Source organism: Homalodisca vitripennis, chromosome 4 (genome assembly GCF_021130785.1).
Source record: "Homalodisca vitripennis isolate AUS2020 chromosome 4, UT_GWSS_2.1, whole genome shotgun sequence".
Lineage (NCBI taxonomy): Eukaryota > Metazoa > Arthropoda > Insecta > Hemiptera > Cicadellidae > Homalodisca > Homalodisca vitripennis.
In genome coordinates, this window is record NC_060210.1 from 72,788,113 (window position 1) to 72,813,511 (window position 25,399).

Genomic DNA, 25,399 nt, shown 5'->3' on the forward strand with positions numbered 1-25,399 from the left:
TTATTTTCCAAATATTGAGTGGACGCTATCTTGAAATACTGACACCGAAAAATGAAAGAATGAAGTTGTTTATGATTACGCAATATATGTCAAAATGTTATCGATTTGGGTCTATTTTGAGAATTAGTTGAGTTTAAAAACTTTCCTCAAATGTGAATGGCCACTATCTTGAAACTTTCTATTGGCCATAGTGGCTAACGAAATGTTCCAATTTATTTGCAGGTACTGCCTGTGAACCAAGTTAAGTCTGAATATCTTAAAAATTAAGTCATCTATCGTGTTCACAAACTCGCGTGATATTGCAGAAGCCCGTACATAAAAAAATACTTTCGGATTATGGTTGGTTTTGGATCCTGGGATTTATGATTGGAGAGAATCCAAAAATCTCCTGGAAATGCCATCACAAGGCCGATTGCAATACGCATATTTCTATGAAATCTAGTTAAAAAACAGCCTTTAAAAATGAAAGTTGGAAATGGGAGTTTCGAAATTATTTAAGAGTTTTTTTATTTACTACAATTTATTAAAACATTCATAGTTACACAAAAAGATCGATTTAATGATTCTGGCATTCCAAATAAATGTAAACGAACTATAATGATGTATGATATATAAATAAATAAATAAATAATTTGCAAAAGCATGATTAATAAAAAAAAACATATTTACGACTTATAAATTGTCTTGAGCCTAGTAGTGACTTCCAAACAAAGTAAAGCGTGCCAAGTAGGACGTGCAGAGTATACATCTGCACCACGGGATAACTTGCCAAACTGCCTGCGGACTTCTGGCTAAACTCTATACGAGTATAATACCAAATACTATACATCCCTTGATTCTAGTCACGACTCCCTAAAAAGGCATCATGCACAACTAAGGGTTTACTAAGGTTTTATTGACTTTTACCAAACTGCTTACGGACTTTGTTAAAAATTAGAATCATTTGCTAATTACATTTTTAATTACAAACACGTGTAGTTAAATATGTTACAAAAAATCCGCGTATCTTAATACATATATGTATAAGGAGGCTACAGTAAAAATTGGTGGTCAATCTTACCAATATTGTTTTTAAAAAACTTTCAATATAATGTTATCTTAAATTTTGAAAAATTACAAAAAATATATCTTATGCGTGCAAAACAAAGGAAAATAGAGCATTTAGCATCTTTTGCTATTAAATCATCACTTCACGTTATTGCTTTACCTAAAAATCTTGTAGTTTTGTTTTTATAACCCGTGTTTGTCTTCTTGTCTGCCGTTCTTCTCAGTCAGAACTGTTCTTGGTGCGGGCACTCTATCGATGTCTAAAATTTTCATGATACTAATTACTGGTTATAGTGGTATATTCTTCAGGATTCTGCTTTTAATAATAGTTTTACCATCCACAAATGAGGAGACTGTGTTAAACAAATTTCGAAAGCTTTTATAGTTTCAAATTTGATTTAGACTTCCTAATCCAAACGGCGTTTATAAAACATTCCCTTTAATATTGAGTTTTGCCATGCTTGTATTGTTTTAGGCAAGTAAACGCACGTCTGAATGTGCCTTCTAAGTGAGTCTAATTTCTTCAGTTATGGTCTTAGTTATAAATGTGTGTATGGTTTATTTTTAGCTTAACTTCTCTTTTAGCCACTCCAGCAGTCTTTGCCTAAATTTTTCTCTTTCCAAAAATATAATATGGGACACATTTTTGAAATATTAAAAATTATGTGAAAACACGTCCTGCCAGTAAAGTTTATCCATCAAAATATTTATAAAGAAATACAGACTAATAATCAGGAAAAAAAGGTTTAGTGGTTTAGGTTTAGGGTCCAGTCTTAGCAATTATAGTAAAGTCAAGCCAACAAGCGATGGCTACAGCTAGAGGCTTTAGAGTCGGCTACAACTAAGTCTGTACTAGCTTCTACCAAACCGCCTGCATAAGGTTATCTATAAATCGTAATTAGTATTTGGATTGAGTAGTGTTAGAGGCATAGATGTTATATGTTTATAACGACCGAAAATAAAACAATGATACAATATAATATACTAATACAACAAACAAAATATACATATAAGGTACAGCTCAGGCTGTATTTGCTGTTTTATTGATGTATGCAAAATAAAATATAAATAATGTGAAATATTAGCACATGTAAAAGAAAGATGGGAAAGATAGGTTGTCAAACAAGATCGATCAAGAGTGACAGTATGACAATCGGCTGATGTGACAACCTCTGACATTGTTGACATTACAGACAAGTCTGCTTTGGTGGAGATTTCTTTCTTGGAGGGTCATAAGTCAACTTAGTGTGTCACAGACTTCCATCTTTAGATATCAATTTTTTTTTAACTCAGTATTTAATAAAGGCCTACTATAGGTAGAGGGTTGCGTGAAGCTAAGTCAATGTCAACGCTAGTAATTACTTGTGCTTAATAATCTTCTTTTTGAGTACAATAATTAGGCGTGAGAATTAGAGCAGTTTTGAACTCAGAATCAGATACTATTATAGACTGATATTGTTGAAAGCTACGTGAGATTAAATTCTAGTTACACCAAAAATAGTGCAATTTAGGTTATTTGTATGTTAATAAGATACCACGAGTATAGATAAAATGTAGTCCGGAAATTTTAATATTAAAAGGCGATAATTTGAAATAAACTATTATATTCTTTATAAATAATGTAAAACTGTATATAAATTAAAATGTAAAATTTCAGTTACTAAATATTACTAACTGTTAATAAAACATGGTTTGATTACCACTTATTACTATTTAAAATTTTTTACTATTGCTCCAAGAGTCTTTATTGTCAGTTACTGATATAAACATTAGCTAAATTGGTATACACATATATAAATTGGTATTCCTATATATATATATATATATATATATATGTATATGAAGGAAATATAATTTAAATCTGTAGAAAGGCTTTGGATAAGTTTTCATTATGCAATTTTACATAAATGACAGTTAATATAAATGTTAGAAATATTATATTATAGGAATATTTGAAAAGCAGTGAAAAAAATGTACCTACAGTATTGAAGTTTTTGCACGCAACTTCAGCGAGCATGATAAGCGATAGAAGGTATGACGCACTCCTTCCTAGTTGTAAAAATGCCTTAATTAAGTTTGTTATTACATAACAATATATAATCAGGAGAAGCAATGCACATTATTGAACTTAGTGAACTTATTGAACATGTAGGTAGCGATAAAGTAAAACTAAACAATGCAGTTCGTTTAAGCTTCATTGTCGCCGACTTTTTTGTATCTCTCCAAATGGTCAGGAATTCAGATCCCAGGAGTCATGTTTGAAACAACGTTTGGTTTAGACACTGGACTAAGCTAAAGGTGAACTTGAGCTAAACTTAACATTAAAATTTAATTAATCCTTCCCATTGGCTCGTTATGTGTAATAGATACCCTAATATTAAGTATTAATGTTATTAAGCATTAGTCCAAACACCTTCTAGGTATAATGAAAAGAAAATTATGTATTTACTGAAATGCAATGTAATGATCTTATTAGGTTTGATTTTATAATAATAAATTAAAACTTTTTTTACACTATACGAAGTTCCTAATTGTGTACCAATGTACATATAATTGTTTGCCATGTCAAAGTTACACACAAGACATTTCGTGTTTAACCTTAGTTACGGTTTATATTGAGAAAGACAAAGCCAACCTGATCTGGCACCGGTCAACTAATCTCCGGTGCTGTGGGCGTAGCGAAGACATAAATGTTTATCCACCAACACTGAAATGTTGTTAAACTATCCTGAGGAAATCCACACCGCAGAGCTAAGTAATCTACACTTGCTGCACAACAAGTACTTAAAGCAGGATTCTAAAATTGGAAATTCCCATAAAACATTCTCGTTTTCTTAACGTATGTGTAAATAATGAGTGTGGCTATATCAGATTTAACTGAAATTTTATTAATAAGATTTATTAATATTGTTTTCATTAATCCTGCCCTAGAAGGAAACATATTTTAGGCAAAGCTTCAAAAATTCTCTTGGTGAATGACATTAAATATTTATTGATAGTTTATTTATACATATATGTACACACACACACACACACACACACACACACACACACACACACACACACACACACACACACACACACACACACACACACATATATATATATATATATATATATATATATATATATATATATACTGTACCGAATGACGATAACACAAGGGGGTGGTGACTTCTGAGGTCGTAGTAATAAATACTCGAATTGCAAAGTTTACTTTATGCCTACGATATTTTACTTTATCAAACTTTAAGATGTTACTTCCCTTCCCAATATGTAGATTCACAACCCGGGCGTTGGCGTCTTGGCACGAGACATTGAAGATGTAGTCTAAGAAGGGTTATTTCTAGTTGGTAATTACTAGAAGAGGAGTAGAAGTTATGAAAGTGGTAGCCAACCTCTCAAACAATACGTGAGCTCGCCTAAAACAAAATTCGCGACGGTATTAGCCATTTAATGAGACAAAAAACTTATTACGACAACGTGCTCGTCAGAAGGACGACGCCACAACTTGAATCCATTTCAATCAAGCAAATAAAAGATCTTCAAGGGTAAGTTACTTTACTATTTACAACTTTACTTTACGTTACATTCCTTTTTATATGTTTGTCATCAAAGGGTTAATTTAATAATACGAAAATATAAATTTTACTTACAGACATAGCGCGCGAGGTGAAATCGGTCACGTAGTTGGGCTACTACGAAGGGTTACAATAAAATATTCATATGCGTGACAATTAGGTAGTTAGTCCGCCGATAATTTAGTTCCGGAACATTGGATAAAAAAATAATATTAAGTGATATACCATATATATAAATATATATATATATTTATCTAGGCTAGTCTATACCCTAAGAATTGTACAAAATAAATGTTTAAGAAAAGCCTTAAAGGTACACATGTTACTTATTTAAATTAAACCCCAGATAACAAGCACAAATATCGCAGAGGATTGCTGAAGGTTGAAAGATTAAATGGAATAATTAAATGAGTTTTATAACCCGGAGCATTTTTGAACTGTTTGACCCTAAGAAACTTTTAGACAACACCCTTTGTGTTGTTTTGTGTGTTCTGTTGAGAGAAGCTTTGGAAATATAAATAATGAAGCCGCTACTTAGTGTTAGCTAGAGGTTAGTAATCAACAGTTTGTTGTTGAGCTGCTGACTGGATAAACTTTTATTGTCAAAACAAATAAAATTTCTAATACATTGAAATTTTAAAACCCTTCAATTTCACTTCTGCATTTAGCCTAAACATTTGTACGTACCCTTGATAATAACATCGCACTGTTCTCTTTAAGAGTATGTCTGAATAATGATTTTTAAATCAAAATTACTAGGAAGAAAATTTTGTAGAAAAAATAAAGTGTAGTGGTTATCAATATTTAATTAAGTGCTTTTGATACTCCATGGTACTATGGGCAACTAAAATTTATTTTTTTCATAGTAGTAAAAATATACTACCTCACATGCCACCAAATTAACTATATTATTTGACGTGGTCCATTAAAGTTCATCGGAATGACGTACATTTCACTGTCATGTTGATTATTTAAAAAATTGGAGCAGAGATGTTAGTATTTTACAATAACAAACTTTATTTCATGGCAATAAGCGTCATATACGAGATGTGCATCCACCTACAACACACTGTGATTTTACAGCCGAGTGCTAAACTGTTTATCATGTTTTTTTATGTTATGTGAAAAAAATTCGTGACTGTATAAGATAAAAAAGTATAGAATAATAAAAACTAACATATAAGACATACGTAATAAATAAGAGGCATATATATTTGGTTTAGGATGTTTTTATATTATTTGATTACTATCTCGTATCGCGTGTTATTTAACAATTTATGGATTGACATGCACCTTTATCGAATTAACTTTTTCTATTTAGAAATTACGTGAATTTAAGTCTACAGATAAAACCGTTCTCAATCTGTTACCTATAAGATTCATATCAAATTGTTCATTTTCTAATGCTCAGTCGAATCACATAAAATTAATTCACCATCATCAAAATAGATGTATCTTGAATAGAAATCAAGATTTATAGAAAAGTTAAAGTCTATATGTCTGTTAGATGTAAATAAATCGATCGGACAAGCAAAAGGAAATTCGCTAACGCTCAGCCAATAAGATTATTTTAAAAGATATTGCCCTCCTTACGAAGCTAACTAATACTGAAATACTACTCGTAGTATGAAGGATTACGATTGTGACGTGTAGAAGATTGTTATTTTGTAAGCTAAAACATAGCCAATTTTTTAAACTTTTATGAGAAAATTTTAAATCAAAATACAGAGTAATAGCCAGAGATATTAAGAGCAGATTAAGCAGCTTAAGAGTAGCCCGGTTAAATAGATCCCTAAAAAGAGGGACCTCTGAATAAGATATATATCAAATAAGTGGCTTTTTCTTTGCATTGAAGGCTAGCGCTTACCATTTCGAGAATTAAGTTGTCCAGTAAAATCTTAGCCATATTTTTGAAAATTTCTTATATCACAGCTACAATTGGTTTGTTGTTTGAGGAAAGTTACCAAACCACAATTCTATCACTGTAACTAGAGAAAATATTATAAAGACCCATCTTTCTTATTCATTTGTAAAAATATTTATACAAGCATTTTTAAGTATTATTGATAAATTTAATTCAACATCTGCTGAAAAAAGTAGAGGGATGTTATAAAATTAGTGGAATATTATTTGAATAACATATACTTAAAAAGTTTTAACCCTAGTTCTCAACTGCAGCCTTCATTAAAAAATCTAAATGTATATTAAAAAATTAGTGAAAGAATTTAAAATTAACTTTCAGAATTTTGTGATAGTTTGAATACAGTATTTACTATGAAAAGTATGTTAGTTATCTGCATATAATTAAATTTTAAGATATTAAGTTTTCAGTAAAAGACAAGAATATGCTGTAACAATTTACTATGCTAACATCTTCCAGTTCATTCACCCATGCAGTAGGAAGATACATTACCAAGAACTTATGTGTTTCTCTCTCATGAGGGTGCTGTAAAGTCTGTTAATATAATATAATAAAATTACAAAAATAATACAATTAGTAATGATAAAGTGATAAAGTATACCAACAACTTTATCTTAAAATTTCGATCACTACACACTGTTCAAGGGAACAATCATACGAGTATTTTGAACATTCTATCAACATTTATGCATAATGCGAATTAAGTTTTCAATTCAATGAATAATATACGTTTTCAATCTTATTTTAAAGGTTAAAATCCCACCAAGTACAGAATACAATCCACTTACAACAAGCAGTATATGCAATGGATTGGTGGTTCTCTGATTGTCAATGTCAAGGTCTACTGCACACGTTACTGACTCTCTCCATTATGCCGGTTGCTGTCATACAAGAGAACTGCATTCACCTACAACACGCCATGTTTTATTGATGTGTACTCAGGTTTCTACACTTACATACTTGACAACATTCTGTCACATTGTCAGTGTTGAGGTCTACTGTACACATTACTGACTCTGTCCATTATGCCAGTTACTGTCATACAAGAGAACTGCATTCACCTACAAAACATGTTTTATTGATATATACTCAGGTGTCTACACTTACATACTTGACAATACTCTGTCACATTGTCAGTGTCGAAGTCTACTGTACACATTACTGACTCTCTCCCATTATGCCGGTTATTGTCATACAAGAGAACTGCATTCACCTACAACACGCCATGTTTTATTGATATATACTCAGGTGTCTACACTTACATACTTGACAATACTCTGTCACATTGTCAGTGTCGAGGTCTACTGTACACATTACTGACTCTCTCCCATTATGCCGGTTATTGTCATACAAGAGAACTGCATTCACCTACAACACGCCATGTTTTATTGATATATACTCAGGTGTCTACACTTACATACTTGACAATACTCTGTCACATTGTCAGTGTCGAGGTCTACTGTACACATTACTGACTCTCTCCCATTATGCCGGTTATTGTCATACAAGAGAACTGCATTCACCTACAACACACCATGTTTTATTGATATATACTCAGGTGTCTACACTTACATACTTGACAATACTCTGTCACATTGTCAGTGTCGAGGTCTACTGTACACATTACTGACTCTCTCCCATTATGCCGGTTATTGTCATACAAGAGAACTGCATTCACCTACAACACACCATGTTTTATTGATATATACTCAGGTGTCTACACTTACATACTTGACAATACTCTGTCACATCTGTCACATTGTCAGTGTCGAGGTCTACTGTACACATTACTGACTCTCTCCCATTATGCCGGTTATTGTCATACAAGAGAACTGCATTCACATACAACACGCCATGTTTTATTGATATATACTCAGGTGTCTACACTTACATACTTGACAATACTCTGTCACATTGTCAGTGTCGAGGTCTACTGTACACATTACTGACTCTCTCCCATTATGCCGGTTATTGTCATACAAGAGAACTGCATTCACCTACAACACATGTTTTATTGATGATGTATACTCAGGTGACTACACTTACATACTTGACAACATTCTGTCACATTGTCAGTGTTGAGGTCTACTGTACACATTACTGACTCTCTCCCATTATGCCGGTTATTGTCATACAAGAGAACTGCATTCACCTACAACACACATGTTTTATTGATGTATACTCAGGTGACTACACTTACATACTTGACAACACTCTGTCACATTGTCAGTGTTGAGGTCTACTGTACACATTACTGACTCTCTCCATTATGCCGGTTATTGTCATACAAGAGAACTGCATTCACCTACAACACACCATGTTTTATTGATGTGTACTCAGGTGTCTACACTTACATACTTGACAATACTCTGTCACATTGTCAGTGTCGAGGTCTACTGTACACATTACTGACTCTCTCCATTATGCCGGTTACTGTCATACAAGAGAACTGCATTCACCTACAACACGCCATGTTTTATTGATGTGTACTCAGGTGTCTACACTTACATACTTGACAACACTCTGTCACCTTGTCAGTGTTGAGGTCTACTGCACACATTACTGACTCTCTCCATTATGCCGGTTATTGTCATACAAGAGAACTGCATTCACCTACAACACGCCATGTTTTTTTGATGTGTACCCAGGTGTCCGCATTTACCTACTTGACAACACTTTATCACTTTGTGATTGTTATTGTTCCAATACCATTGACGAAAATAAATTATCAGTTCACATTTTTGTTGTAATTGTGTTTTGTCATTTTTTTATACATACTAAAGTAATTCTTATAGGTGTATGTGGACATGTTAATAATGTATTTGACTACGTCATATTTTTCTTTATAGAGTACTTTTGTAACATATATTATATTATCAATAAGTGTTTAATTTATTGTTTAGTTAGAAACTCTAAAGTATATACATGAATTCGATACATTTGAAATATAGCAAATCGAATTATAAAAATATGAAATGATATTATGAAATGTGTTATTACTCTCTCAATATGCACAAATTAATATGCACAAATTTGTTATCTTAAAAAGCAAGATTTAGTAATGGAAGCGATTAGCTTACTCCTTTTATATAGAAATGTCTTTTGTACAATACATTTTTATATATACATATTTGTCTAAAATAAACCACACACACACACACACACACACACACACACACACACACACACACACACACACACACACACACACACACACACACACACACACACACACACACACACACACACACACACACACACACACACACACACACACACACACACACACACTGTTATATAATTTAAACAGTTCATTGCCTGGTACATAAACATCCTACCACATAGTAATTATTGGTGTTTCGGTAAGTTTAAGTTTTGTGTGTTGAAAATGTTGTTATATAGTTATTGTTGTATAGTTGTGTTGTATTATCTGTTATCTTATTTAGAGAGTTTACTGACTGTTGAACTGTACTTTTGATGAATTTGTTAAATTATTTGGTACTCTTTAAGTGTAGATAACTTTGAACTCATTTAGAGCCGACTGCTAGAATAGAGTTTAATATATAACTGCTTGACACCCTGTTATAATTATTTAATTTAAATATATTCAGTATTAATATACTTGACAACATGAAATAATTTAAAGCGAGCAGTCTGTAGTGATTTGTGTACATTACCAACTGCCCTCCCGCACGCTCTGTTAGGTGCATTGGGAGGATTATATCTGTAAAAAGATTGTATTGTTTTCTGAATAAAGTATTTTTGAACTTGAACTTGAACTTGAACACACACACACACACACACACACACACACACACACACACACACACACAAATTGTTAAAATTATATTGTAAATAAGTCACACGTGCTTCCAAGCACCTGACTCTGTAAATGTATGTACATTTTTGAAATAAGGTTTTTGTAAACTCTGTAAACACACACACACACACACACACACACACACACACACACACACACACACACACACACACACACACACACACACACACACATGTATGAAGTTAACCAAACTGTAAGCTGTTTGTCAACAATGTGGAAGTTACTCCAGTAATTAGTCAAGTGTATAAACGCCTACCTACGTGAGGTCTGTACTCGATAATGACGAAATTCATCATTTAGGCAAAGGTGTTAGTGTGCAGTAATTGTAATATATACACGTGATTTAACATTATAAGTTACGCCGGGATACGAAATGGGAATGTTACTTTCAAATCTGTTGAAATAAGTATTGATTTTCCACTCATTCTCTTGTTAGAAATGGACGTTATTTTTTGAGGTACAAACGATCGATCTTCTAACGATTAAAAATGTGTAAGGAGAGTTTTTATCAACCAACGTAATAAAACCTTAAGAACTAATTAAAATATACGGTACGTAAAAACAAACCTGAACACCTATTATAGTCACCTTAACCTTACAAACTACAAGGCATTCAGTACCATGGAGAGGATTCAGAGGTTGGGAAAGGTAGTATTTTGTGATGTTGACTTCTTCTACCTGCCTCTAGAAAATCTGTGATGTCTAAACTGCAGGATCTTACTCTGTGACCATCGATCGGAAAAGACAGATTTTCAAATATTCTCCACAGGTTATTGCTAAAACAAACAGAAATGAAAGTTCAAACCGTCTCACTTTTATAATTATAATAGATTTTTGTTTTTTTCAACGATCATACGTAGCAACTATTTGGAATTAGTTATTTTTTCCTTACATTTCAATACTTTGTACCAAATGGACGAAATGGGGTTGGAAACACGTGGGGTTGGCTGAGATACCGCTGAGATCTTTGGAATGAATACTTGACTTGCAAAGTTTAATTATATGTTTAAATGTTGCAAATAAACATAAAAATGCCATATTTAGATGTTAAAGGTAAAATAATTCATTGCCACGTTGCTGACAAATAGAGTGATATATACCTAAATGATATCATAGGGGTGCGGGGCCTAATGGTTCCAATGTTGTATGAGAATTTTGAATAAGAACTTAATAATTATAAAACTTTAAAATAGACTTCTCTTTACGTTGATGTCGATTCACAAGCGTAGGCGTCAGCATCTTGGCTGGAAATTGCAGTTGTAGTCGGAAAAAGTAAAGATTAGTAAAAGTAGATTAGAAGTCTAAAACATGAATGCTGGAAGCATTCGAAGTTGAAATCAAAGACTCGAAATTAAAATAAGAGACTCGAAATTGAAATAAGAGCCTTGAAGTTGAACTCGCCTAAAACAAAATCACGACGGTATTAGCCATTTATTGAGACAACCTAAGATTCATGACAACGTGGTTTCGTCAGAAGGACATTGCCGCACTATTATGAATATTATAGTGTAATATAAATATATTATCAAAATATATTTATATTACATTCATAATTAGATGTCTCGCATAAAAGGGCTAATTTATAATACGAAAATATAAATATTACTTACGGACATGGCGCGCGATATGTTGCTCGGTAGCAGGAACGGCAGCTACAAAGTTCACGAAAGTAAAAAATAATATGCGTGCCAATTAGGTTATTAATCCGCCAAAAGTTTAGTTCCAAGAACACCCGATGTAACTTATATTAACCAGTAACGAGTACCAGGACTTCGAAAATATGTATTATATAAAATACAACTAAATAACGGTACAACTTGTTGATTTTGTTCATTGTTTTGCTTTTTCTAGTTAATTAGATTTTAGTCTGATTTCTAGAGCTCAATCTTATTGCCCTTTCCCGTTGTAACTTGTATTCATATCATGTCAATATTTATTAATTTTTTATTGCATCTTACATTCAAAGTAGCATTAGATCATATAATTCGTTATCTGTTTCTTGTCACTTATCTAACTAATTATTTATTATATTGTTGCTGTTATTTACAGTAAATTAAGTTTAAACATAAATCACACTTTGTTATTTCTAATTATCATTTCACTGTGCATGTTACGTAATTTAAGCAGTATATTGGCATCTCCCAGTATAATTTCTTGTAATAGTAAAAATGGTTATGACCTTTGAATAAATAAATAAAAAATATAATAATTATATTAAGTTTAATTAGTTAATTTATTACATGCACTCAATTTAAAAAAGGTTCAAGATCTGTGTAAAACTCTGTGAAAAATACTACATTTTTAAAAGATTTATATTAATATTTCCTCATTTAATAGAGTGCAGGATTAGTTTTTCTACGTACTATTGTTTCCGTATAATGTATTCTAAATAAACACTTATGAACCGTACGACTTTAAGTGTAAAGGTAGGCGTTACTACACCGATTTAGAAAAAACTATTACCTTCAATTTTACAATAATTTGCAATATTCACAAGAACTACAATTTGATTTTTCAAAGAACTTTTAATCTAATAATACAGTCTTTCTTGGAATCCTCAATTAAATATTACAAAATATAAAAGGTATAAGGCGTAAACTGTTCTTAATCTTATAGACAGCATTTTCATAAATATTTTACAAAATATGTTAGATAAAACATGAATAGAGCCTATGTTTACTGCGACAATATTTTCTTTTTTTATTAGTTGTTAGTTTTTTTAAATAATTAAAAACAAATAGTTATAAATGGTTTTATAAAACAAACTAAATACGTTGAAATTAAGAGAAGTACCACACGAGGTAAAATCAGTGGAATATATAGTAACTGATCAGATTAGTAACTGGTTATCTGAGAACAATGTAAATGGTTACCAAGCAAGAGTTCAATGTTTTAGACTTTTTGTGTGTCCGTTTTCAAATGAAATCGTTGTTAGCATGAATGTTTTCAAATACTTTTGTCTGTCAAACTCTATTACATATTTGGTTTTGTATCTGTGATTTTCTTTAACCAATTTAAACGTTTTCTTTCCTCAATTGTTATTGATCCATAAAGATTAGATTCTTGCCTAATTAGATAATAATTATGGGTTTCTTTTGTGAATGTGTGAAACACAATTTGTGAAATTGTAAATAGTTCTTAACTTGAGGAATTCGCTCTCAAACCTAGTTGCAACGAGATTGTAATGTAAGAATGACAATTCATAAAAGCTGTGATTTAATCCATGCTTTACACAGGAATTCCACGGTGGGAGAGTATTATGCGTCGTACGCACTTGAGTGCATGCTTGTGCCTCTAAGCATTCACTTTTTAAATGTCTTTGCAGAACTTATAAAGCTAGCCCATAAATTTGTTCATTCAAACAAAACTTTACACTATATTCACCGTAATTAATGAGCTATTAGATATCGTATCTTTATTATATTATAAACGCTAAGGATGATATGGGGCATTATATTCCACACAATCGTGAGCTCTACTTGAGGTAGTGGATTAATCAAAGTTACTCTTGTGGTGTGAGTTTGGAGGCTGATTGATTCCTTGCTTACACTGCGTGCTCTGTCTGGCTTGTCTTGACGTTAACATATATCTTAGTTGTATTTCTGACGTTCAGTGTGTGTATGTGCGTATGTGTCTTTTTATTTTAGCTTTATATTTTCAAAAGATTTAAGACATTTTGTAACAATTTTTTTTGTGAACCTTAAATTTGGTAACAGAGAGTAAGAGTTAGATTTTATTAACTTTGGCAGACAGGCCTGATCAACCTAGAAAATCCATATCAGCTGGCTATTAAACAAGCTGCAGCTCCAGCTGGCCAAACAACAATTGACTCCTACTTCCTGTTGGACTTTATTGCTTACTGACAGGCTTCACGAGGCTTAACCTCTCTCTCTCTCATGGCGATAGTTTGAAGATTGTTCAGTTGGAAATTGAGTCTCCACGAGGTTATCTATAATGTCTTTACCTACATTGCTCCCTTCCTGGCCCATTACTGGATTGTTGCCAAGGTGAGGTATTTTAATATTCTTTTAAGTCAAATAATGTGTGCTACCAAGAAATTATAAATACTTTTGAATCCAGATACTTGGAATTAATTTTTCTTTTCTCAACCAACCAGAGTAAATATATTAGTGAAATTAAGAAGCAGAAATTACTTGAGCCTTTATTAATTTGTAAGTTGTATTCATAAATATAAATCCTTTCAGATTGTAAATATTAACATAGTGTTGTAATGGTTCGTATTTTCTTAGATCTAAACATATGTTGTTACAATGGTTAGAACTTTTATTTTAAATAATGCATTTGAAATGACAACAAAATGTACTTTAGGTAATAAATAGTGTTGTGTGGCCTATATGTTAAAAATTATCCGTTAGTCTGTTTTATTTTTGTTGTTGTTTGTAAATTCAGGATAATAAATGTTGGTAATTTATGCTAAGTGCTTTGTCAAAATGTAAGTAAGAAAAGGCATTTGTAGAATAGGAAACAAATATGAAAAGATGTTTTTAAGTAAATTCTTTTTAAAGCTTATTTTAGTTAATAATTTATTGTTGGAATTTAATTAACTATATCTCATTCTATTGACTACTGTAGATTGAGTAATTGATTAATAGCTAATAGTTGCTTAAATTTACATTACAAACCGATTATATATCTCTCAAAATACTTCATGATAAGATTATTTCACGGAATATTTAGGTTTCATTGTTATTATTGTTAACATAAAATTTTACGTGCTATTCTGAAACAACTATTATACATCATTTAGTGTCAAATATTTTTGTAGATTCTATTGTCTGAATTGTGCTCAGGGATTTGTTCGGGAGCGGTTAGTGTACCTCCACATACTGTAGGTCTGCGTACCACTACCCACCCAGTGCCCGTGCCGTACCTGCTACTGTGCCTTCCTCCCTGACCGTGAGCCCTTACGGAGGCGTATGGTTGTGATCTACGTACTGATAAGTAGAATTTTTATTGTTATACATACCAATTGACGGATTACCTCAAAATAATAAGGATTAAACTGGTACCAGTAATTTATAGGCCTAGGCTAACTAACTTCCCTCCAGTGAAATTGACTTTACCTCGGACTTGGTGAAATTTATGAAATATTTTCACTATTCAAAGGACATTGCCTGTGCTCTACATCACTGCGGTTACCTCCAAGAAATTCAGCGCATCGTGTAGTTGAATAATTACTTATAAATATTTTTTTATTGGATAAATATTGATGTTTAATGTGCTTTGTGTAAATATATGTCTAGTTTATGTAAGTATTGTTTGATTGATATCTATGGGTAAAATACCAGAAGTACTAGTGGCCGGCCAAGGTAATGTTGTTTAGTGTATATTTACTGGTGTTTAGGGTATATTGTGTTGTTAAATCTAAGGGTTACCTGTACCCTCAGACTGTTGAGATCCAAATACAGAAATGGTAATCAAACCTTTTTCCATGATATGAAATATAAAATTACATAATTTTAATAAATATTTCATTTAATAAATGTTTCTTGTGCAATAAAAAAGGCTCTTTTCAACTCGTTTGGGTTTTCATATTATCAGCCTGTGTAACTTATCATATCTGGCAGAATGAGTAGATTTATTAAGTGATTAGATTTAAGCCAAACAACAGGCTCTTAGAATTTTTCTAAACTTAATGATTACATTGAAGAAAACGATGGATTACTTTTTAGAAAGGCGAAACTTATATTTCTTTAATATTTATAAAAATCTGGGTGCCTTAAATGTATGCTCCTTCAAAAACTACATGCTCCGTGGCTTTTTACGAGACTGTTTCTGTTCCCGCGTCCTTGGTCAGTACGGCCTAAACATTTACCTCCCATTAATATATTAAAGTTTGTCATATACATGAACCTCGTCGTCAAGTATTTCAGATTTACTACGAAAGGTAATGTAGCCTGACGAAGATGTCTGAGATTGTCTGTTGTAGATTATCGACTTCTATACATATTTGGTTTTGTAGCTGTGCTCTACTGTGAACAGATCAAACGTTTTTCCTCGATGTACACTGAGCCATACAGTAATCTTTTGTTCCGTGCTCTAGTGGCGCTGCGCTGTTGCGTTTCTTATACAATAAAATAATCTGTGAGGGAATTCTAAAAATCTATTTCTAATTTTCCCTAAACTGAATACAATTTGCATATTGGAATGCAGTTTCAGGCTCTTTTATTCAATCATACACTATATCCGATTACATCCCAATAAAAAATATGAAATGTTTCTGTGCAATTCAGGTTGTAGGTAACAAACCACAATACCGGGCTTCAATGCTCTTCTCTGTATTGCACAGCGGTTTATGAAGTAAAATTATGAGTAAGAATACTAAATTTATGGTAACGCATTAAGTGTACAGTATGTAACTGAAATACACCAACAAACTTAAGGAGGCTGTTATTTCCTGGGACCACACACTAACCCAAAACTGTTTACAATTTAATGAGTTATTCAAATGACCCTCAAACACCTCAAGAAACACCTCATGTCCATTTTTTAATGTTAGGAAAGTTAAAGTCAAAAATCTCATCAGTGTATTTTGTTACATTAACCTAAGTTGCAAACTCTAGCCATCTTTGAACGGCTGTCATTTTTGACTCGGTCATCCGTTTGAGGTCGGTTTGCGGTTTTGTACTCTACTAATAAAGATATTTAATTTGATATGCATATCAACCTATGCTTTTCTTCTGACTCCTAGCGGGCCGCCCCCCTGAGGAAGTAGCGGATGGCTGAATATGTAATAAAATAGATTTTTATGTCCAGTAACTTTGTGTAAGATTTTGTAGCTCTATTTTAAATATTTTGAAAAATATTCAACCGACCCGGGACTTTTTGGACACCCTGTATATATATATATATATATATATATATATATATATATATATATATATATATATATATATATTCCAGATGCTATAAAGCAACATTACTTTCAATACTAGCAGTTCCAGCAAATTCATTAATTATATGTCTATATATATAAATTCATTATATAATTATTTATATCATATCATTAATTATATAATTATTGATATTATTAATTTATTATATAATTATTTATGTAATATAATTAATTAATTTCCTGGAACTGCTAGAATTTAAAATCATTTTGGTTTATAACATCTGGAATATTAGTAATTTTCACATTAGCCTGCTAAGTTTTGGCCTTATGCCCACTTTTCCTCAGTATTTTCTTCACTATCTCTCTTGTCATTTGCATACAATAGCTCACAGACCATTTCATGGTCTCATGGTGTATAGTGACCACCATATTTAAAATTTGTGGTACATATTTAAAGTTTCATTCGAAGGTAAAATTAATTAATTGGCAAGCATTGACAATGCACGCGAGGATTTAAGTACTGGAAGGAGAACTTTATAGAGACAAGAGCTAACCTCTGCACGTAATACCACTAAAACCTCTTATTCTTGTATCAGTTGTCCATTTCTAAAAATCTAATCTTTAATTTAAAAGAATTTTCATATATGTTACAATTATAATCAACAAGTATTCATTAATATTAAAGTAATTACGACTGTATAAGTCACTCATAATGAGTTACTTGTAATAAATATTAATACTTAAGAAGCCATTCTATACGCAAAATTTAAAATAGCTTATGGCATGGCTTTGCTTAATTTCTTATTTTAGCATGAGCTGACGCCGTGACTTTCCAATATCACCTTTTTGACGAAAACACTGAATAAAATCTAAAAATCAATAGTAACCTTCTTTTGTATCGGTACTTTTTAAGAAAATATATACAGAAATGCTATACACTTTATTTATATTATCAAGCGAAGGAAAAGTTTCCACCCCCTTTAAGTGGTTGGAGTTACTGAGATGTGTGTTTTAAACCTTTCGGGTAGAACATTTTTTAAACGATTTCCACGTGTTTTACTGAAAATATGGCTCAACTTCATTGTTTATAGAAATGTTGAACGTGGTGCATAGGGCAAGAAAAACATCTTTGTCCATGTGGTCTGATCTCAGTGTAGATTCCACGAGTGCGTCAGTGCTTCATAAATCACAATTGGTCGCTTTCTGAACAGGTTGTCGAGGTATCCTGCTTTCAAGATCTATATCCCCCGATCTCTCAACCGCGAAATACTCTCCCACAAAAGGATATGACGAGTGTTGGCGGTCTCGTCCACACTGACGATCACATCGGATTTGAGACTTTTTCTGTCCGGTGTAGGAACAGGTTAAAGTACAGTAATCCTGCCCAGTCAAACAATATACAGTCCATATGAGCGTTTTACCCACCAACAATTTCATAGACTTTAATGTGATTACTATGTACTATATGTGTCATTTGATGAAAGAATAAAACTTGGTTTTTATTTAGAGAGAACTAACTTACTTTCTTCTACTTTGAATACCAAGTAGTTGATAAGAACATTTAAAATAGAACAAGTTAGTTTCAATTTTTTAACACTTTTCCGTATTTTCCAATTCATATGCGTTCACTAGTGAAACGATAATGTCGAAGATACGTAGAAAGTGTAGCAGTTATTTTTAGTTGACTGTTAATAATAATATAATGACGAAATTAATAATAAGAAAAAATATTATAACTATAATATATAGTATTAATGCCATTTTTATGAAATATTATAATAAGAGTTTAATAGAACTTAGGCATTTACCATCATTGTATGTCATAAAATGTAACATATAATGATGTTACATTAATAATAACATGATGATAAATGTTATTTTTCCCTTTTAAACCTTCCATAGCATCATCAATAACACACTTTAAATAATGCATTACAGTATCTCATGTTGATTATTTGAATCAATAACCTGCTACTGTTCTAAGATTTCTTTAGGCTAGAGTGATATATTATTAGATAAAAATCCGCTATAATATCTTTATTATATCCCACAACCCTAGGGTAATATTGTGACATGCTAATTAATCCAGATTGCCAGGACTACGACGTGGCATTAATTCAGAATAACCCTTAGAAATCATTTCATACATCCAATGCATATGGAAAAGTTATTTTGTCTCCTAAAAATACCAATAAAATAGCTTTTATTGTAGTTCATAAAGTAAAAATTATCCGTCCATATAATTTGCACTGAATGCAGCAACAAACGTGTAAACAAGCAACCTACGTTGAATAGAGGCTACAATAAACCCCCTTTTATAACACATGTGTCCAATAACTGTTGATTTTGCCGCTCCACAGTTGGCTCTCCTGTAATAAACTTTAAACTCTGTTGGTTATTGCTCGTCCAGAGCTCACTACAGATGCTGAACACGTATTTGTCAACTATTGGTCAATATTTTGCCAACTGTTTGTTTCTGCATGCATAAATTGTTTTTCATGTTTAATGACAATGTTTATGAAACTCCTACCTCAATTAATATTGTTAAATTTTGTAGTGTAACAGTATATTTACCATTTTTATAAAAAGTCATCACCATTGGAATTTTAGTGGTAAATAATAGTAAACTGTTACTAAATTATTTGAGACAGAACTATTAAAATTATGATTTGATTTAAAATGCAATTATATAATCATTTATTTAGCAAACGAATTTCATTATGAGGTGTTATTTAGCAGACCCCAATAGAGATGGATCAAATTGCTGATTAGCAAAACAGCATTGGTGTAATCAAATATTTATTTGGTGGCTAAGCTAATGAAGCAGGAAATCCACAATCATTGTCACATCGTATTAGCTTTACAATTGAATATGTCGGCGATAGTTTTTGTTTCTCACGTGGAACTGTGTTTGTAGAAAAACCAGACAGCGGTATTTGTTTATTGTGGAGGCTATGCGATAAAACACACACACACACACACACACACACACACACACATTTTGAAACATCTTCGCTATAGTTTGATTAGTTTTTTATTGTTTACTGAAGTTTATGCATCAAGGTTTTTGTCACATGAGGAATAATATATTGGGTTTTAGCTAGACTTTGCATACAAATTCAGACTAGTTCGATTGTCCTCAAGTTAGCACTTGAAAACTCTTCACATAACTCACTGAATATGATCCCCATAGCTTAAAACCACATTTCGGTATAAAGTTTATGTATTAGTTAAGATGACTTAGGGCTGGTTTCTCTTTGCATACATTCAGCAAACCACAACAGAGAAACAGTGATAAATGTCTCTTGTACATAGAAATAACGTGTTGGTTTCTCTTTGCATACATTCAGCAAACCACAACAGAGAAACAGTGATAAATGTCTCTTGTACATAGAAATAACGTGTTGGTTTCTCTTTGTACACACATTCAACACACTACAACAGAGAAACAGTGATAAATGTCTCTTGTACATAGAAATAACGTGTTGGTTTCTCTTTGTACACACATTCAACACACTACAACAGAGAAACAGTGATAAATGTCTCTTGTACATAGAAATAACGTGTTGGTTTCTCTTTGTACACACATTCAACACACTACAACAGAGAAACAGTGATAAATGTCTCTTGTACATAGAAATAACGTGTTGGTTTCTCTTTGTACACACATTCAACACACTGCAACAGAGAAACAGTGATAAATGTCTCTTGTACATAGAAATAACGTGTTGGTTTCTCTTTGTACACACATTCAACACACTACAACAGAGAAACAGTGATAAATGTCTCTTGTACATAGAAATAACGTGTTGGTTTCTCTTTGTACACACATTCAACACACTACAACAGAGAAACAGTGATAAATGTCTCTTGTACATAGAAATAACGTGTTGGTTTCTCTTTGTACACACATTCAACACACTGCAACAGAGAAACAGTGATAAATGTCTCTTGTATATAGAAATAACGTGTTGGTTTCTCTTTGTACACACATTCAACACACTACAACAGAGAAACAGTGAAAATCGTTACTCGCCGATTTAGCGTAACGTGGTCCTCATTTCTCTTTGCATACATTCAGCAAACAACAATGAACCGTTCCTTGCTGGTTAAGAGTAACATCGTACTAGTTTCTCTTTGTATATACTGTACTAATAAAAATTCGTTATCCATAGGCGTAAAAATGTTTAGTGGTTTAGTTCAAATTATTATTAAACAATTACATGAAATTATATGAGATATGGAATACTTATAATTTAAGGAATAGCTATTACTCTTTTGAGCCTCGCTCAATTACAACTCTCTGTTGACTGATAACGGCTCTCCACAGCGAGGCAAACTTATTTTTTAATTTCAATTGTGTAAGAATCGATTCAAAGCGATTACATCATATACTGGGGAATTACAGATATTCAAAAGTGAGACACTATATACATATCTATAATATTATTCAGCAATTACTTCTTCGGTGAAGTTCAGTAAGGTCAAGACGCCAGCCAGAAAGAGGGAACAAGCGGAGTCTTCCAACACACTTAGGCTCCAAACTCGAACTATCGCCAGGATGCATTTTACACCCTCTGTCCACAACCGGACGCAGTCGCAAGGCGCCTAAGATCACGGCTGTGAACAACTACCGATGATTTAAGTTGAATATTGCCTCTGAGAGCCTAATTTTAGAGGGTAATTGCAGCAAAACACACAAACAAAACTACTCCTCTCAATACGTTAACTATATGAACGGTACCGGAGTAGAATAATATTTTGAGAAATTAATAAATTTTAGAATTCAGGTGGCTGCAGTTGATTTTTAAGTGTTGTACGTGTAATTTCGTAATTGGATTTATTTTATCTTTTAATTTCAAGGAAATAAAGTAATAATTCAATTCATTATTTACCTATATAGTAGCCTATATTTTACCGGTGTACCGTCCAACCTGCTTCTCTTACCACAGTGGTCTTTCTCGTATTCTGAGATTTGGGAGTGAAGTTGTGGCTCATGTTGAATTCTTCAACGACAATGAAAAATCTTTTCAAGAATAATATGAAATCTCTCATGAAATAGTCTAATTTGGCTATAGTGTTTAAGATGCTGATTATAATCCGTATTATATTTATTATTAGTATTGTTATATTTTTGGGGTATATTATTATTATTTTTATTAGGTATTATAATATTTTCATCTGTATTTTATATTGGTTATATGACATTTATCGCATGTATTGTTATGTTATTTCTCTGCATTTATTTTTATTATTGCTCAGTAATTAGTTCCAATCTTTAGTTTGGTATTGTTATATATTACTTAGTTATTGCAATTTCGCCATTCACTGCTGTATTGAGCTGTATAACTGGCGTAATTCGTTGGTAATAATAAATAATAATAATAGCAATATGTACAAATATATATACAAACACACCGACAATTTAATATGAAGTAGTAAAACTTAAAGTTTTTGTAGAGTTTGTTGTCGTCTTAACACTAATTAGAGAAGTAAAGTACGTAAATGTGAATAACCAACAATAGGGTGAGAAGCAACAGATAACTGAATTGTTGAAGTGGTTAAAGCACAGCAAGGTGATGTACAAGCATGTTGAACGTAACGAAGTTTATCGGTGGTAACCGAAGGGACAAACTTTGCCTTATACCAGTTATCAGCAGTCAGTAATTACAAGGTATGCTCTCCAATATATTTTTTTATTGCCGGGAACATAATATAATTTATAGCAATCGTCAATATAAGCCTAAAATCTCTAACAGTCACACTACATTGACACCCCAGTCAAACGTCAAATTCTTTCTGTCATATTTCTTTCATTCATTCATGGCGACTTCCAATGCTAGATGTGGAATGTGGAACAATCAACTTCTTCCAAAATAGCATCATCCAGTAAGACAACAGATCCTCCTTTAGATTTCCCGGTTTCAATGGGAAAGTCAGGACATTTAATTTTGAGAAATTCGCTTTGAAATTGAGGCTGTTGAAATTCTAGACACAGTTGTTGGTTTCAATACACGTTTTCTGTTCCAGTATATGGAAAGTATGACAAATCTTTTCATTTAAAGATTTCTTTTAATATTTTGTATAAGTTTTTGAAATGAAAATTTAAATTATTAAAACCATTATAAATATAAAAAAAAACACCATTCTACTACCAGTTATGTCTCAAAGCACACAGTATAAGATACAAAAAGACCATTACGATATCTCTTATAGTTCTTTAGAAAAAGGGACAAACGTTAACATTGCAGTTAAGTTAGTCTTGTGTTTAACATGATTGTCTTTAATATGATTTTGATAAACTAATCAACATATAATTAAAATCTATAAATAATGAATTTTCAATATAGCAATATATAGTCGAATCATAAAACTTAATCCTTGCCGTGTCGTAACAAATTTGTGTAATGTTTTATGATAATATACTGATTATTAAGCCCTTTTGGTTTGACTATTTATACAGTTTATTTCAATTGCATTGAGTAATGAAATCTGCCATTTAAATGGATTAATATGAGTCTCTAGTTTATAAATAACTGTCAACCTGTGAAAATATTGCATTTATTGTAAATTATTGAGCTAAGGAAAGTAGGAATGTAAACAAAAAATCCCTTGATTACCTCTACTTTTACAAGCTGAACTTAAAATACTAATGCAACTTATTAACTGGTCAAACATGCAAAAACTCGTAAAACTAAATTATTAAGAAACTAAATACCAGACAATAAGAACATGTCTCACGCAGAATTGATGAATGTTGAAAGATTAAACGGAATAATTAAATGAGTTACAGCCAGGAGCATTTTGAAACAGTTTCGGAAACTTCAGGCAACATCCTTTGTGTTATTCTGTGAGTTCTTTTGTGAGAGGCTTTGGAAATATGAATAATGGAGCCGCTACTTAGCTGTTAGCTAGAAGTTAGTTTTAATCATCAGATTGTTTGACTGGTAACTGGATAAACAGATTCTCTGGATAAAAGATAAATAAAAGACATATATTAACAAATATAACTTATAAGAGTTATAAAAATAATAGATTGCAATTATATAATGCTTGCCAATCATTAAACTAATTATCACAAAGAAGGAGTGTAATCCACTGATTTGGACAAGTAATACCTTAAGAAAGCGCAGTGATGGTGAAACTTACACTCTACGAGTGATGAATAATTTAAAAAGATGACGCATGTTATTTGTAACATTAATATTATACTTTATTTTGTTAATTTATATTTAAATAATTATTTCTAGGACTAAAATATACTATGACACATTTTACTAGAAGAAATTGAACATAGCTAGGTACCGTTAATAAGGTTATCAATGTACCTTATGAAAATTTCTAGCATTATGGAATCTACAAATTGATCATTTGATAATGCACTATAACCAAGCAATATTAACTGTGTCACGTTAAGTATGGTATTAAAATTGTATTTATTTGTGAAAAGAGCTGAAAGGAGATATCAGTGTAAGGTTGTACTGCACTACAAAACTTTATATCACGTCCGTGACTATCATTCACGAGAAGCATGCCCATCAACAACAATCTGTGACTTATATCTGTGTTCTAAAACATCTAAGATGTTTTTGAATTTTTAAAATAACAAGGCATAATAGAATACAAATTTGTATAATATAAAATTAAGTATAAGAAATAATAAAACAGAATTAAGAAGTATGAATAATAAAACTTACTCCTACACACTTAGTAAAGAAAAGGAATTGTTTGGAATAGTTGTGAAAAATTTCATTCGTAAATTTCCATTATGTACCGGAAGAAGATTATCAATGGGAATCCATTGCAATCAAACAGTCAGATACTTTTAGTAGTGATATATTTTTATTTAAATTATTCGGTATCTAAGAACTGTTTGAAGAGAAAACAATGATCGATAGTAATATAATGTGAAATAAAGTATGTAGACATATTTTCTGTAAATTTTAGTAATGTTAATGTTCCATTGGTTTGATCAAATGTTAAATGAGGCGGATTTTATAGAAACACTGTTGTGCTTCTGTGTGCTTTACAACACATCTCGTTTAAGGCCAAAAACGCCAATCAGGTGGCCCAATGTTTTTATGGATTTTAAATGTGAATAAATTAAATAAACTTTCTGGCCTAGAATATTTTTGCCAGTTATATAATATGTG